Raw genomic sequence first — 12,705 nt, 5'->3', positions numbered from 1 at the left:
TCAAGACTTTCTACAGCTTTTTACAGAACACACTATGCTGTGATGCATCTAGAATGAAACTGAAAGTAAAAGCTCTCTGCCTTGCTTCTCTCGGTCACATGACCTCTGCTGGTCAGGCATAAGTAATCAATACCTGCAATCATGCTATTAAGGCATCATAATCGAACAGGCAAATAACATAACTATTTGCTGATATCATTACAGCCTCAAGAAGGAGTTAGATATATTTCTTAAGGCTAAAGGGATCAAGGGATATGGGGAGAAAGCAGGGACAGGGTACTGAATTTGGATGATCAGCCATGATCTCATTAAATGGCGGAGCAGGCTCGAGGGGCCGAATGGCCTACTCCTGCTCCTATCTTCTATATTTCTAAAGTGTGGTGCCCAGAATTGGCCACAATACTCCAGCTGGGGCTTAACCAGTGTTTTGTAATGGTTTAGCATAACTTCCTGGCTTTTGCACTTTATGCTTCTATTTATCAAGTCAAGGGTCCCGTATGCCTTTTTTTACAGCCTTCCCCACTTATCCTGCCACCTTCAAAGATTTATGTATGTTCATTCCCAGGTCTCTGTTCCTGCACCCTCTTTAAAATTGTACCATTTAGTTTATATCACCTCTCCTCATTCCTCCTACCAAAATGAATCACTTCCATTGTGTCTCTCCTCTGCAAGGCGACTTTATGTGGAGGCAGCTTGGGAGTAGTAGTCTAAAAATATAATTTCCTCTCTAGTCAGGTGTTAAAAACCAGATTAGTTGAAAAAGGTAATAGTTGAGAGCAGACATGATTCCTAGGCCATCATCCCATATTTACTGGGAGATGGTTTTCTACGTTGCAAGAGTGTCAATACTACAGAAGTACGTAATTGGCTGAGAAGCACTTTGGGATGTCCTGAAAGGCACTATATATAAATGCAAGTTCTTTCTATTGGCCTGTTAGATGCTGTTTGTTGAAGGAAGTCTTCAAAGACACTGCTTCTACATCAGAAGAGTCAGAATGACAGATGTGCAGCAACCTCCAGAATGCTGGCACCACAGTAGACTGATTTTCATCGGCCTTGCAAGCTGTCTTTGTATTTGGTGACTTCTCTTCCGGCCCACTAAATAAGTGGGCCCAGTTCTATTCTGTGTACTTGTGTCATAACATAATCTCATGTCCTGACATCAGCACACACACACACACACACACACACTCACTAATCTTGCTCCACATAAATTTCTAGGCCTTGCTATGAAAACCTTGCTTTTTCCTCAGCACACTATTCATAGTATCACTTGCAGAAAGATTCAACTACATTGAAATTTGGTGAGACTTCTTTAAAAGGTCCACTCCCTATTTTCAGAGGCGCATCATGAAAATTGCAGACATGTACAATTTCAATTTTTTAAAATTTGTCACATAACCAAATACAACAAGTGAAATCCAGTCAGTGAAATGCTTTTTTCTTAACGAGCCGAGCGCACCAAGCAGCAAAGGACACTTAGCTGCCTGGTATGCACGGAGCCTGCAAGGATGGCAGCCATCTTCATCAGCGCCATCACAATAGGGTCCGCTCTCGCCTCGCCCCGCCTTTCCCGCACTCCTGCCCGACAACTTTCAGCCGCCGTGGTACCGACGTCCCGGGGCCTGCTTCTCCCTGGCTCTCCTTCCACCCGGTCTGACCTCCGAGCCTCCCGCGGTGTCCGACCTTCCAGGGCCTGCTTTTCCTGCCCTCGGTCCGCTGGCCGCCTCCCTCCTACTGGTTGGACCTCCGAGCCTCCCGCCGAGGAGCTGCCGGCCGCTGTGCTACAGCGGGTCGTCGTGGTCTCCATCGCTGCTTCTGCTGCCTCCCTGCTGACTCGCCGAACTCATCAGCGCCGATGCACAGTGTCTGTAGCATGGGCTCACGTTAAAAAAAACTGTCTTTCAACAGCCCTTGATCAGGAGTGGTGTCATGAACTAAGGTGAAAGAGGAGAGCAGGCAGAGAGAGAGATTGTGAATTAATTTGAGTACCACTCCCCTGGGATCCCCAACTTTTGTGTCTGTAGCTGATTGAAGAAAACCAACAGAAAAAAAGATTATGTGTGGCACTATGAAGTGCATATGTACCATGCAGGAGGAAGAGTCTCTCAATATAATGAGAAGTGTCAAAGTACATTGAGAAAGACACATGGCTTCTCCCTTGTGGAGTAATGGCATCATGCTTAAACCACAATATGTGGAAAAGATCATTTTGTGAATGAAGATTACTGCACTGTAGGTAAATAATCTACCATTAAAGTCATTACTTCTCATTTTTTTAAATGTATTCGTTCACGGGAGGTGGGCATTGCTGGCAAGGTCGGCATTTATTGCCCATCCCTAATTGCCCTTGTGAAGGTGGTGTTGAGCTGCCTTCTTGAACCGCTGCAGTCCGTGTGGTGAAGGTACTCGCACAGTGCTGATTTTGTTGTCGTGGTTAGTTACAACTGAGTGACTTGCTAGGCCATTTCAGAGGGCAGTTAAGAGTCAACCACATTGCTGTGGGTCTGGAGCCATATATAGGCCAGACCAGGTAAGGACGGCAGATTTCCTTCCCTAAAGGACATTAGTGAACCAGTTGGGTTTTTCTGACAATCTGGTAGCTTTTTAATTCTAAATTTATTGAATTAACTGAATTTAAATTCCCCCAGCTGCCCTGGTGGGATTTGAACTCACGTGTCTGGATTATTAGTCCAGGCCTTGGGATTACTAGTCCAGTAATATGACCACTTTGCTTGGCTAGGGGTTTGCTAGTGCTGTTGGGAAGGATTTAAACTAGTTTGTCAGGGGGCTGGGAACCTTGTGAAGGAATGAGCCATACCTATTCAGAAAAGTACACCATCCTATGAACAGAATTCTGACTTTATTAAAACATGACAAACTGGGTTTAAAAATCTAAAAGCCTCAACGACACAAAGCTGTAAACAGAATACAGGCTTTTGAGATAAGATAAATTGTTAACACAAAGCTGTAAACACAATACAGGCTTTTGAGATAAGAATCAGTTGTTGACACTGAAACAATAGCCCTATTGAAGCAGAGGGTTAGAGCTTCCAGAAAGTCTGAGCTTTGGAAAGAACACAAGATGATATACCCAGTTAAATTGTTTTAAACCAACACTTTGTAAACAGGCACATGAAAGAGCACAATGGTCATAAACCAACACTTCGGGAAACAGAAACACAGAACATTAAAGAAACAAATGCCTTCATAAATATGACAGCAAATGAAACACAAAGTCTGTAATACAACCAACAGAGGTAGCTAGGAAGACAATCATGTACTCAGTTGAAGTGTTTTTAATTTACATGTTGTAAAAGATACAAACAGAAGACTTTGTAAATATGACATTATTAGATGCACCAAGCAGTCACATTGTTTTTGCGTTGAACTTGGAACACATATGAGACACAAAATCTGCTTACAACCAGCTAAGGTGACTTAAGAATTGAATAGAAGCCCTTCATAAAAATGGCATCAAATAGAATCACTGCGGTCACATTGTTTTTATGATAAGTTTTGAACACCTACACACAGACAGAATTCTGCAAGCTACCAGCTGAACTGACTGTAAGAATAGTAGGGGTCAACAGAAAGATGACTAGAGATAATTAGCTTACGTCATCAGAAAATTTCAAAGGATATACCACTGAAAAAGGGTATAAAATATAGAACTTTCAAATAGGAAGACAGAATTCGCTGGAAGGGGCAAAGCGATTCTCAGCTTCAGAGACAGGTTCTGAAAGCCTACAATCCTTTGAGTCTCAGTTAATCAAAGGTATTTTGATTTTGGTGGATATCCTGGAATAAGAATTAGAAATGTAAAAATGTAACAAAGTTAAGATTTGAGAATAAGGATCTCTGAGAATAAGAATTGTAAGCTATTTGTATTTTGAACTGTTAAAGTTGCGATTGAATCACCAGCTGTAATTACATGTCAGTTCTTTAATAAATCTATATATTTTTAGAATTGTCTCACATAGTACTTCTGTATCAAACTTGCAAACTCAATCTCTGTACACTCTTTGGTGAGGAGTTGCAGAATTCTGGAGGAGTTTTCCGGACCCTCATAATATTCGAAAGGTTACAGTCTAGTTAAACTTATTAAAAGTGCTATCTGGAGGATGGTAACACCTTCAGGTCGTTCCTTTCCTTTAGAGAGAGATAGACTGGACCTTTAGACCCAATTAAGTGTCTCATACAATTCGGCTATCTCTAACTTTAGTTGAAACATAGAAGATAGGAGCAGGAGTAGGCCATTCGGCCCTTCGAGCCTGCTCCGCCATTCAATTAGATCATGGCTGATCATCCAAATTCAGTACCCTGTCCCTGCCTTCTCTCCATATCCCTTTAGCCTCAAGAAATATATCCAACTCTTTCTTGAATATATTTAATGAACTGGCCTCCATTGCCCTCTGTGGCAGAGAATTCCATAGGTTCACCACTCTCTGGGTGAAGAAATTCCTCCTCATTTCAGTCCTAAATGGCTTACCCCTTATCCTTAGACTATGACCTCTGGTTCTGGACTCCCCGGCCATCAGAAACATCCTTTCTGCATCTAGTCTGTCCAGACCTGACAGAATTTTATAGGTTTCGATGAGATCCCCTCTCAATCTTCTAAACTCCAGTGAGTATAAGCCCAATTGACACAATCTCTCCTCGTACGTCATTCCTGCCATCCGAGGTATCAGCCTGGTGAATATTTGCTGCACTCCCTCCATGGCAAGAACGTCCTTCCTCAGGTAAGGTGACCAAAACTGCACACAATACTCAAGGTGCGGTCTCACCAAGGCCCTGTACAACTGCAGCAAGACATCCTTGTTCCTGTACTCGAACCCTCTTGCTACGAAGGCCAACATACCATTTGCCTTCTTAACCGCCTGCTGCACCTGCATGCTTACCTTCAGCGACTGGTACACAATAACACCCAGGTCTCTTTGCACTTCCCCTTCTCCCAATCTATTGCCATTCAAATAATAATCTGCCTTCCTGTTTTTGCCACCAAAGTGGATAACCTCACATTTATCCACATTATAGTGCATTTGCCATGTTTCTGCCCAATCACCCAACCTGTCCAAATCGTACTGGAGTTTCACGACATCCTACTCACAGCTTACCCTCCCACCCAGCTTTGTGTCGTCTGCAAATTTGGAGATATTACATCCAATTCCCTCGTCCAGATCATTAATATATATTGTGAACAGTTGGGGTCCTAGGACCGATCCTTGTGGTACCCCACTAGTCACTGCCTGCCACTCGGAAAACGACCCGTTTATTCCAACTCTTTGCTTTCTGTCCGCCAAGCAGTTCTCTATTCAAGTCAATACCTTGCCCCCAATCCCATGTGCCTTAATTTTGCACGCTAATCTCTTATGTGGGACCTTATCGAAAGCCTTCTGAAACTCCAAATACACCACATCCACTGGTTCTCCCTTATCTATTTTACCAGTTACATCCTCAAAAAATTCCAGTAGATTAGTCAAGCATGATTTACCTTTTGTAAATTCATGTTGACTTTGTCCGATCCTGTCACTGCTTTCCAAGTGCTCTGCTATTACATCTTATATAATACTCTAGCATTTTCCCCACTACCGATGTCAGGCTTACCGGTCTATAATTCCCCGCTTTTTCTCTACCACCTTTTTTGAATAGTGGGGTAACATTAGCTACCCTCCAATCCATGGGTACTGTTCCAGAGTCTATCGAGTTCTGGAAGATGACCAGCAATGCATCTATTATCTCTAGGGCCACTTCCTTAAGCACCCTGGGATGTAGACCATCAGGCCCTGGGGATTTATCGGCCTTCAGTCCCATCAATTTTCCTAACACCATTTCCCTACAAATACTGATTTCTTTCAGTTTCTCCCTCTCATTAGACCCTATGTTCCCTGGCATCTCTGGGAGGTTATTTGCGTCCTCCTTTGTGAAGACAGAACCAAAATATGTATTTAGTTGATCTGCCATTTCCTTGTTTCCCATTATAAATTCCCCTGATTCTGACTGTAAGGGACCTACGCTTGACTTCACCAATCTTTTTCTCTTCACATATCTATAAAAGCTTTTACAGTCAGTTTTTATGTTCCCTACTAGCTAACTCTCATATTCTATTTTCCCTTTCTTAATTAATCCCTTTGTCCTCCTTTGTTGACTCCTAAACTGCTCCCAATCCTCAGGATTATTGCTTTTTCTAGCCAATTTATATGTCCTCTCCTTGGATCTTATGCTATCCCTAATTTCCCTTGTTAGCCATGGTTGAGTCACCTTCTTTGTTTTATTTTTATGCCAAACTGGGATGAACAAATTCTGTAGCTCATCCATTCGGTCTTTGAATGTTTGCCATTGCCTATCCACTGTCAACCCTTTGAGTGCCATTCCCCAATCAATCCTACCCAACTCGCTCCTCAGACCATCGTAGTTTCCTTCATTTAAATTGAGGACCCTTGTCTCTGAGTCAACGACTTCATTCTCCATCTTAATGAAGAATTCGATCATATTATGATCGCTCCGACCCAAGGGGCCTCGTACAACAAGATTGCTAATTAATCCTTTCTCGTTACATAATACCCAGTCTAAGATGGCCTGATCTCTGGTTGGTTCCTCGACATATTGGTCCAGGAAACCATCCCGTAAACACTCCAGGAATTCCTCCTCCACAGTATTGTTACTAATTTGGTTGGCCCAATCTATATGTAGATTAAAGTCACCCATGATGACTACTGTGCCCTTATTGCACGCTTCTTTAATTTCCCTTTTAATGCCATCCCCAACCTCCGCCTTACTGTTTGGAGGTCTATATACCACTCCCACTAATGTTTTTTTCCCCTTAGTATTTCTCAATTCTACCCATACAGATTCCACATCATCAGAGCTAATATCCTTCATTACAATTGTATTAATCCCTTCTTTAACCAGTAATGCTACCCCACCTCCCTTTCCTTTTTGCCTATCTTTCCTGAATATCGAATACCCCTGGATGTTGAGTTCCCAGTCTTGGCCATCCTTGAGCCATGTTTCCGTAGTCCCAACCAAATCATATTCATTTACCTCTATTTGTGCAGCCAATTAATCCACCTTATTACGAATGCTCCTCGCATTAAGACACAAAGCCTTCAGGCTTGTTTTTTTAACGCTCTTAGACCTATTAGAATTATTATTTACTGTGGCCATGTTTGATTTAAACCGTTGATTTCTCTGACTGCCACTTTTGTTTTTCTCCTTCCTATCTTTTGCTTTTATCCCTGTTTTCCTTTCCTCTGTCTCCCTGCTCAGGTTCCCAACCCCCTGCCATTTTAGTTTAAACCCCCCCGAACAGTGCTAGCAAACCTCCCCGCAAGGATATTTGTCCCGCTCTGGTTCAGGTGCAACCCGTCCGACTTGTACAAGTCCCACCTTCCCCAGAAGCAGGCTCTGTGATCCAGGAAACTAAAGCCCTCCCTCCTGCACCAACTCATTAGCCACGCATTCATCTGCTCTATCCTCCTATTCCTATACTCACTAGCACATGGCACCAGGAGTAATCCAGAGATTACAACCTTTGAGGTCCTACTCTTTAATCTGCTACCTAGCTCCCTAAATTCTTGCTGCAGGACCTCATCCCTCTTCCTACCTATGTCGTTGGTCCCAATGTGAACCACGACCTCTGCCTGTTCACCCTCCCCCTTCAGGATGCCCTGCAGCCGTTCAGTGACATCCTTGACCCTAGCACCAGGGAGGCAACAAACCATCCTGGAGTCACGTCTATGGCCACAGAAACACCTATCTGTTCCCCTTACGATAGAATCCTCTACCACTATTGCTCTCCCACTCTTTTTCCTCCCTTCCTGAGCAGCAGAAGCACCCCTGGTACCAGGAAGTTAGCTGCTGCTGCCTTCCCCTGGTGAGTCATCCCCCTCAACAGTATCCAAACTGTTGTACCTGTTTGAAAGGGGGATGGCCACAGGGGTCCCCTGCACTACCTGCCTGCTTCTATTGCTCCGCCTGGTGGTCACCCATTTCCCTTCTGCTTGTGCAGCCCTTCCCTGTGGCGTGACCAACTCATCAAACGTGTAATCCACAACCCTCTCAGCATCATGAATGCTCCACAACCCATCCATCCGCAGCTCCAATGCCTCCATACAGCCTGTTAGTAGCTGCAGCTGGATGCATTTCTGGCACACGTGGTCATCAGGGACACTGGCAGCGTCCCTGAATTCCCACATAGAGCAAGAAGAGGAGCATAACACGGGGCTGGGCTCTCCTGGCATGATTTACCCCTTTAATTAATTTAAATTAGGTGAATGGCTGGGGAATACACCTGATCCGGGGTAGCCCGAAAAGGGCTAGGACTAGTAATTATCCCTTCAACCTAAGTGTGGGCCCAGAACAGAGAGAAACAAAGCTGGAAGTGCAAGTTAGAAAAGTAGTCAGCAAAACTAGTAGAGAGCAGAAACAAAGGCCAACAGTAAAGAGGGTCAAAGTGCAGAAAAATATTAAACAGGCAAAGTTGAAGGCACTTTATCTAAATGCATGTAGCATTCGCAACAAGGTGGATGAATTAATGACACTAATAGAAGTAAATGGGTATGATGTAATTGCCATTAGAGACATGGTTGCAGGGTAACCAAAGCTGGGAACTGAACGTTCCAGGTTACTCAACATTTAGGAAGGACAGACAAAAAGGAAAAGGAGGAGGCGTAGCGCTGTTAATAAGGGATGAGATCGGTACAGTAGAGATAAAAGATCTTGGCTTGGCAGGTCGTGATGTAGAACTGGAATCAGTTTGGGTGGAGCTAAGAAACAGCAAAGGGCGGAAAACATTGGTGGGAGTTGTGTATAGGCCACCAAACAGTAGTGGTAATGTAGGGCACAGTATCAATCAAGAGATTAGAAGTGCATGTAACAAGGGCAATATGGTAATCATGGGGGACTTTAATCTACATATTGACTGGGCAAATCAAATTACCACTAATGGTGTGGAGGACGAATTCTTGGAATGCATGCGAGATGGTTACCTGGATCAGTATTTGGAGGAACCAACCAGGGAACAGGCTATTCTGGATCTGGTACTGTGTAATGAGAAAGGGCTAATCAATAATCTTGTGGTAAACATAGAAAAATAGGAGGAGTAGGCCATTCGGCCCCTCGAGCCTGCTCTGCCATTTAATGAGATCATGGCTGATCATCCAAATTCAGTACCCTGTCCCTGCTTTCTCCCCATATCCCTTGATCCCTTTAGCCTTAAGAAATATATCTAACTCCTTCTTGAATATATTTAATGAATTGGCCTCAACTGCCTTTTGTGGTAGAGAATTCCACAGGCTCACCACTCTCTGGATGAAGAAATTCCTCCTCATCTCTGTCCTAAAAGGCTTACCCCTTATCTTTAGAGTGTGACCCCTGGTTCTGGACTCCCCCAACATCCTTCCTGCAGCTAGTCTGTCTAGTCCTGTTAGAATTTTATAAGTTTCAATGAGATCCCCTCTCATTCTTCTAAACTCCAGCGAATATAAGCCCAATCGACCCAATCTCTCCTCATACGTCATTCCTGCCATCCCAGGTATCAGTCTGGTGAATATTCGCTGCACTCCCTCCATGGCAAGAACATCCTTCCTCAGATAAGGTGACCAAAACTGCACACAATACTCAAGGTGTCGTCTCACCAAGGCCCTGTACAACTGCAGCAAGACATCCTTGCTCCTGTACTCGAATCCTCTCGCTACGAAGGCCAACATACCATTTGCCTTCTTAACCGCCTGCTGCACCTGCATGCTTACCTTCAGCGACTGGTGCACAAGGACACCCAGGTCTCGTTGCACTTCTCCTTCTCCCAATCTATTGCCATTCAGATAATAATCTGTCTTCCTGTTTTTGCCACCAAAGTGGATAACCTCACATTTATCCATATTATACTGCATCTGCCATGCATCTGCCCAATCACCCAACCGGTAAAGGGGCCTTTACGGACAAGTGACCATAATATGATTGAATTTTATATAAAGTTTGAGAGTGATGTAGTCCAATCTGAAACGAAGGTCTTCAATCTAAACAGAGGAAACTACAAAGGTATGAGGGATAAGTTGGCCATGGTAGATTGGGAGACTACACTAAAAGGTATGAAGGTGGACATACAATGGCTAACATTCAAGGAAATAAGGCATAATTTGCAACAAACATATATTCCTCTAGGGCATAAAAACCTAAAAGGAAAAGTGATCCAACCATGGCTAACAAAAGAAATTAAAGCTAGTATCAAGTCAAAGAAGAGAGCTTATAAAGTTGCCAGAAAAAGCGGTCAGCCTGAGGATTGGGATCCTTTTAGAAATCAGCAAAGAGGGACCAAGAAATTGATAAAGGGAAAATGGAATATGAGCACAAACTAGCGAAAAATATAAAAACGGATTGTAAAAGCTTCTATAGGTATGTGAAGAGAAAAAGACTGGCAAAGGTAAATGTAGGTCCTTTACAGTCAGAGACGGGAGAATTTATAATGGGGAATGAGGAAATGGCAGAGAAATTAAATAAATACTTTGTTTCTGTCTTCACGGAGGAAAACACAAAAAACCTCCCAGAAATACGAGAACCAAGGGTGTGGCGAGAATGAGGAAATTATTATTAGTAAAAAAAAAGTACTAGCAAAATGAATGGGACTAAAAGTCGATAAACCTCAAGGACCAGATGACCTACATCCTAGGGTTTTGGAAGAGATGGCCATTGGGATAGCGGACGCATTGGTTGTCAGCTTCCAAAATTCTATAGATTCTGGATCGGTTCCTGCAGATTGGAGGATAGCAAATGTAACCCCGCTATTTAAGAAAGGAGGGAGAGAGAAAACCGGGAACTACAGACCTGTTAGCCTCAGCAAGCCAATAGGAAGGCAAATGGTATGCTGGCCTTCATTACAAGAGGATTTGAGCACAGGAGTAGTCTTATTCCAATTATATAGGGCCTTGGTGAGACCACACCTGGAGTACGGTGTACAATTTTGGTCTCCTTACCTAAGGAAGGATATACTTGCCATAGAGGGAGTGCAACAAAGGTTCATGAGATCGATTCCTGGGATGGCGGGACTGTCATATGAGAAGAAATTGAGTAAACTAGGCCTGTATTCTCTTGAATTCAGAAGAATGAGAGGGGATCTCATTGAAGCATACAAAATTATTACAGGGCTTGATAGGATGGATGCTGGGAGAATGTTTCCCTTGGCTGGCGAGTCTAGAACCAGGGCCCACAGCCTCAGGATAAAGGGTAGGCCATTCAGGACTGAGATGAGAAGAAATTTCTTCACACAGAGGGTGGTGAATCTTTGGAATTCTCTGCCCCAGAGGGCTGTGGAGGCTCAGTCATTGGGTATATTCAAAACAGAAGTCGATAGATTTCTGACTAGTAAGGGCATCAAGGGATATGGTGATAGGGCCAGTGAATGGAATTGAGGCAGAACATCAGCCATGATCTCATTGAATAGCGGAGCAGGCTCGAAGGGCCCACTCCTGCTCCTATTTCTTATGTTCTTATGCTACCGTTCCCCTACTTACACCACTTAGAATGATTGGCCATTTTTTCTCACCTTAACCACCGGGAGTACTAAGGCTAACTGTAACACCTATTATTTTCTGACTGTGAATGTGCTCACAAGGCATTCAGCATAACAACATGAAGAATTAAGACTAAGCGGCTGTTTCATTGACACTCAAAGCAGAGTGAGGGGCACAAGTACTGGTAACCTTCATAACTCCGCATCATCAGAGAATTGCAGAATCCTTGAAATGTTGTTTGAAAATAATCATTCCTCAACATTACACTATTCCTTTTTGGCCATGGACATTTCTAAAACACTTGTAATAAAATATTGTATCAGTTTCCATGCATTGTTGTACAGTGGTTAATAATCATGCAGTGCTGAAGGTACTGGACAGGAGTGAAATACACTGTTGGCCCCAGTAATTCAAGTCTTTATGTACATCAGCAAGATAAAGAAGCCACCACAATTAAAATTCTTCCGAGCTTTCAGACATTGGCCTGTATGTTTTGCTTTTAAAACCAACACCCACCCTCAAGCTGTATATTTTTAATCATTTGCAGAGAAACCAAATACAAGTTGAAATGCAGCAACCAATAACTGCACGCCTGTGAAGTGAGTACTAACAAGAGGAAATGCAAGATTAAAATACTTTAAAAAGCCGCATAGTCTTCCTGCCCACAGAACAAGAAGTGAAAATCTGCCCTTTTTATGGAGGATTGATAACTGTTTGCTTAACTGCTCAAGTACAGAATGGTGCCTGCACATCCTTTCTGAAAGTTCATGTTTTCTAGTAGTTCTCTGCAAATATGATTTTTGCTCCCCTCATTAATTCTCTTCCCTTTCCTTCTGAAGGCATTGAGACAGTATTGTGCCCAATACAGCAGCTATGTTTGAGCCTCAACAGCAAGCGTAACAGGATATCCCACCACTGGGGACGTCAAAGCCCAGGTAAATTCTTACCTCACCTGACACACACACACAGGCAGGAATCACTGAATAACAACGAAGAGAGGAAGCCCTGGTCAATTTTCTCCTCTCTAACCCCGGAGCACCAAGGCACATTGCAGCACCCACTCACTATTGTCCTTACTGTGATTAGTTAGCTTTGCAGAGACTGGATTAAATTGGAGATATACCTGGTTTGTATGGAATCACTAGATATACTTGCTGAGCCATTTGATGCAGGTGGTATGAAATAGAATACTAAG

Source organism: Somniosus microcephalus, chromosome 15 (assembly GCF_052327205.1).
Source record: "Somniosus microcephalus isolate GS21.2 chromosome 15, FLI_Smic_1.0, whole genome shotgun sequence".
Taxonomy (NCBI): Eukaryota; Metazoa; Chordata; class Chondrichthyes; order Squaliformes; family Somniosidae; genus Somniosus; species Somniosus microcephalus.
The sequence above is the reverse complement of the archived record's forward strand: the minus strand, read 5'-3'. Positions refer to the sequence as shown.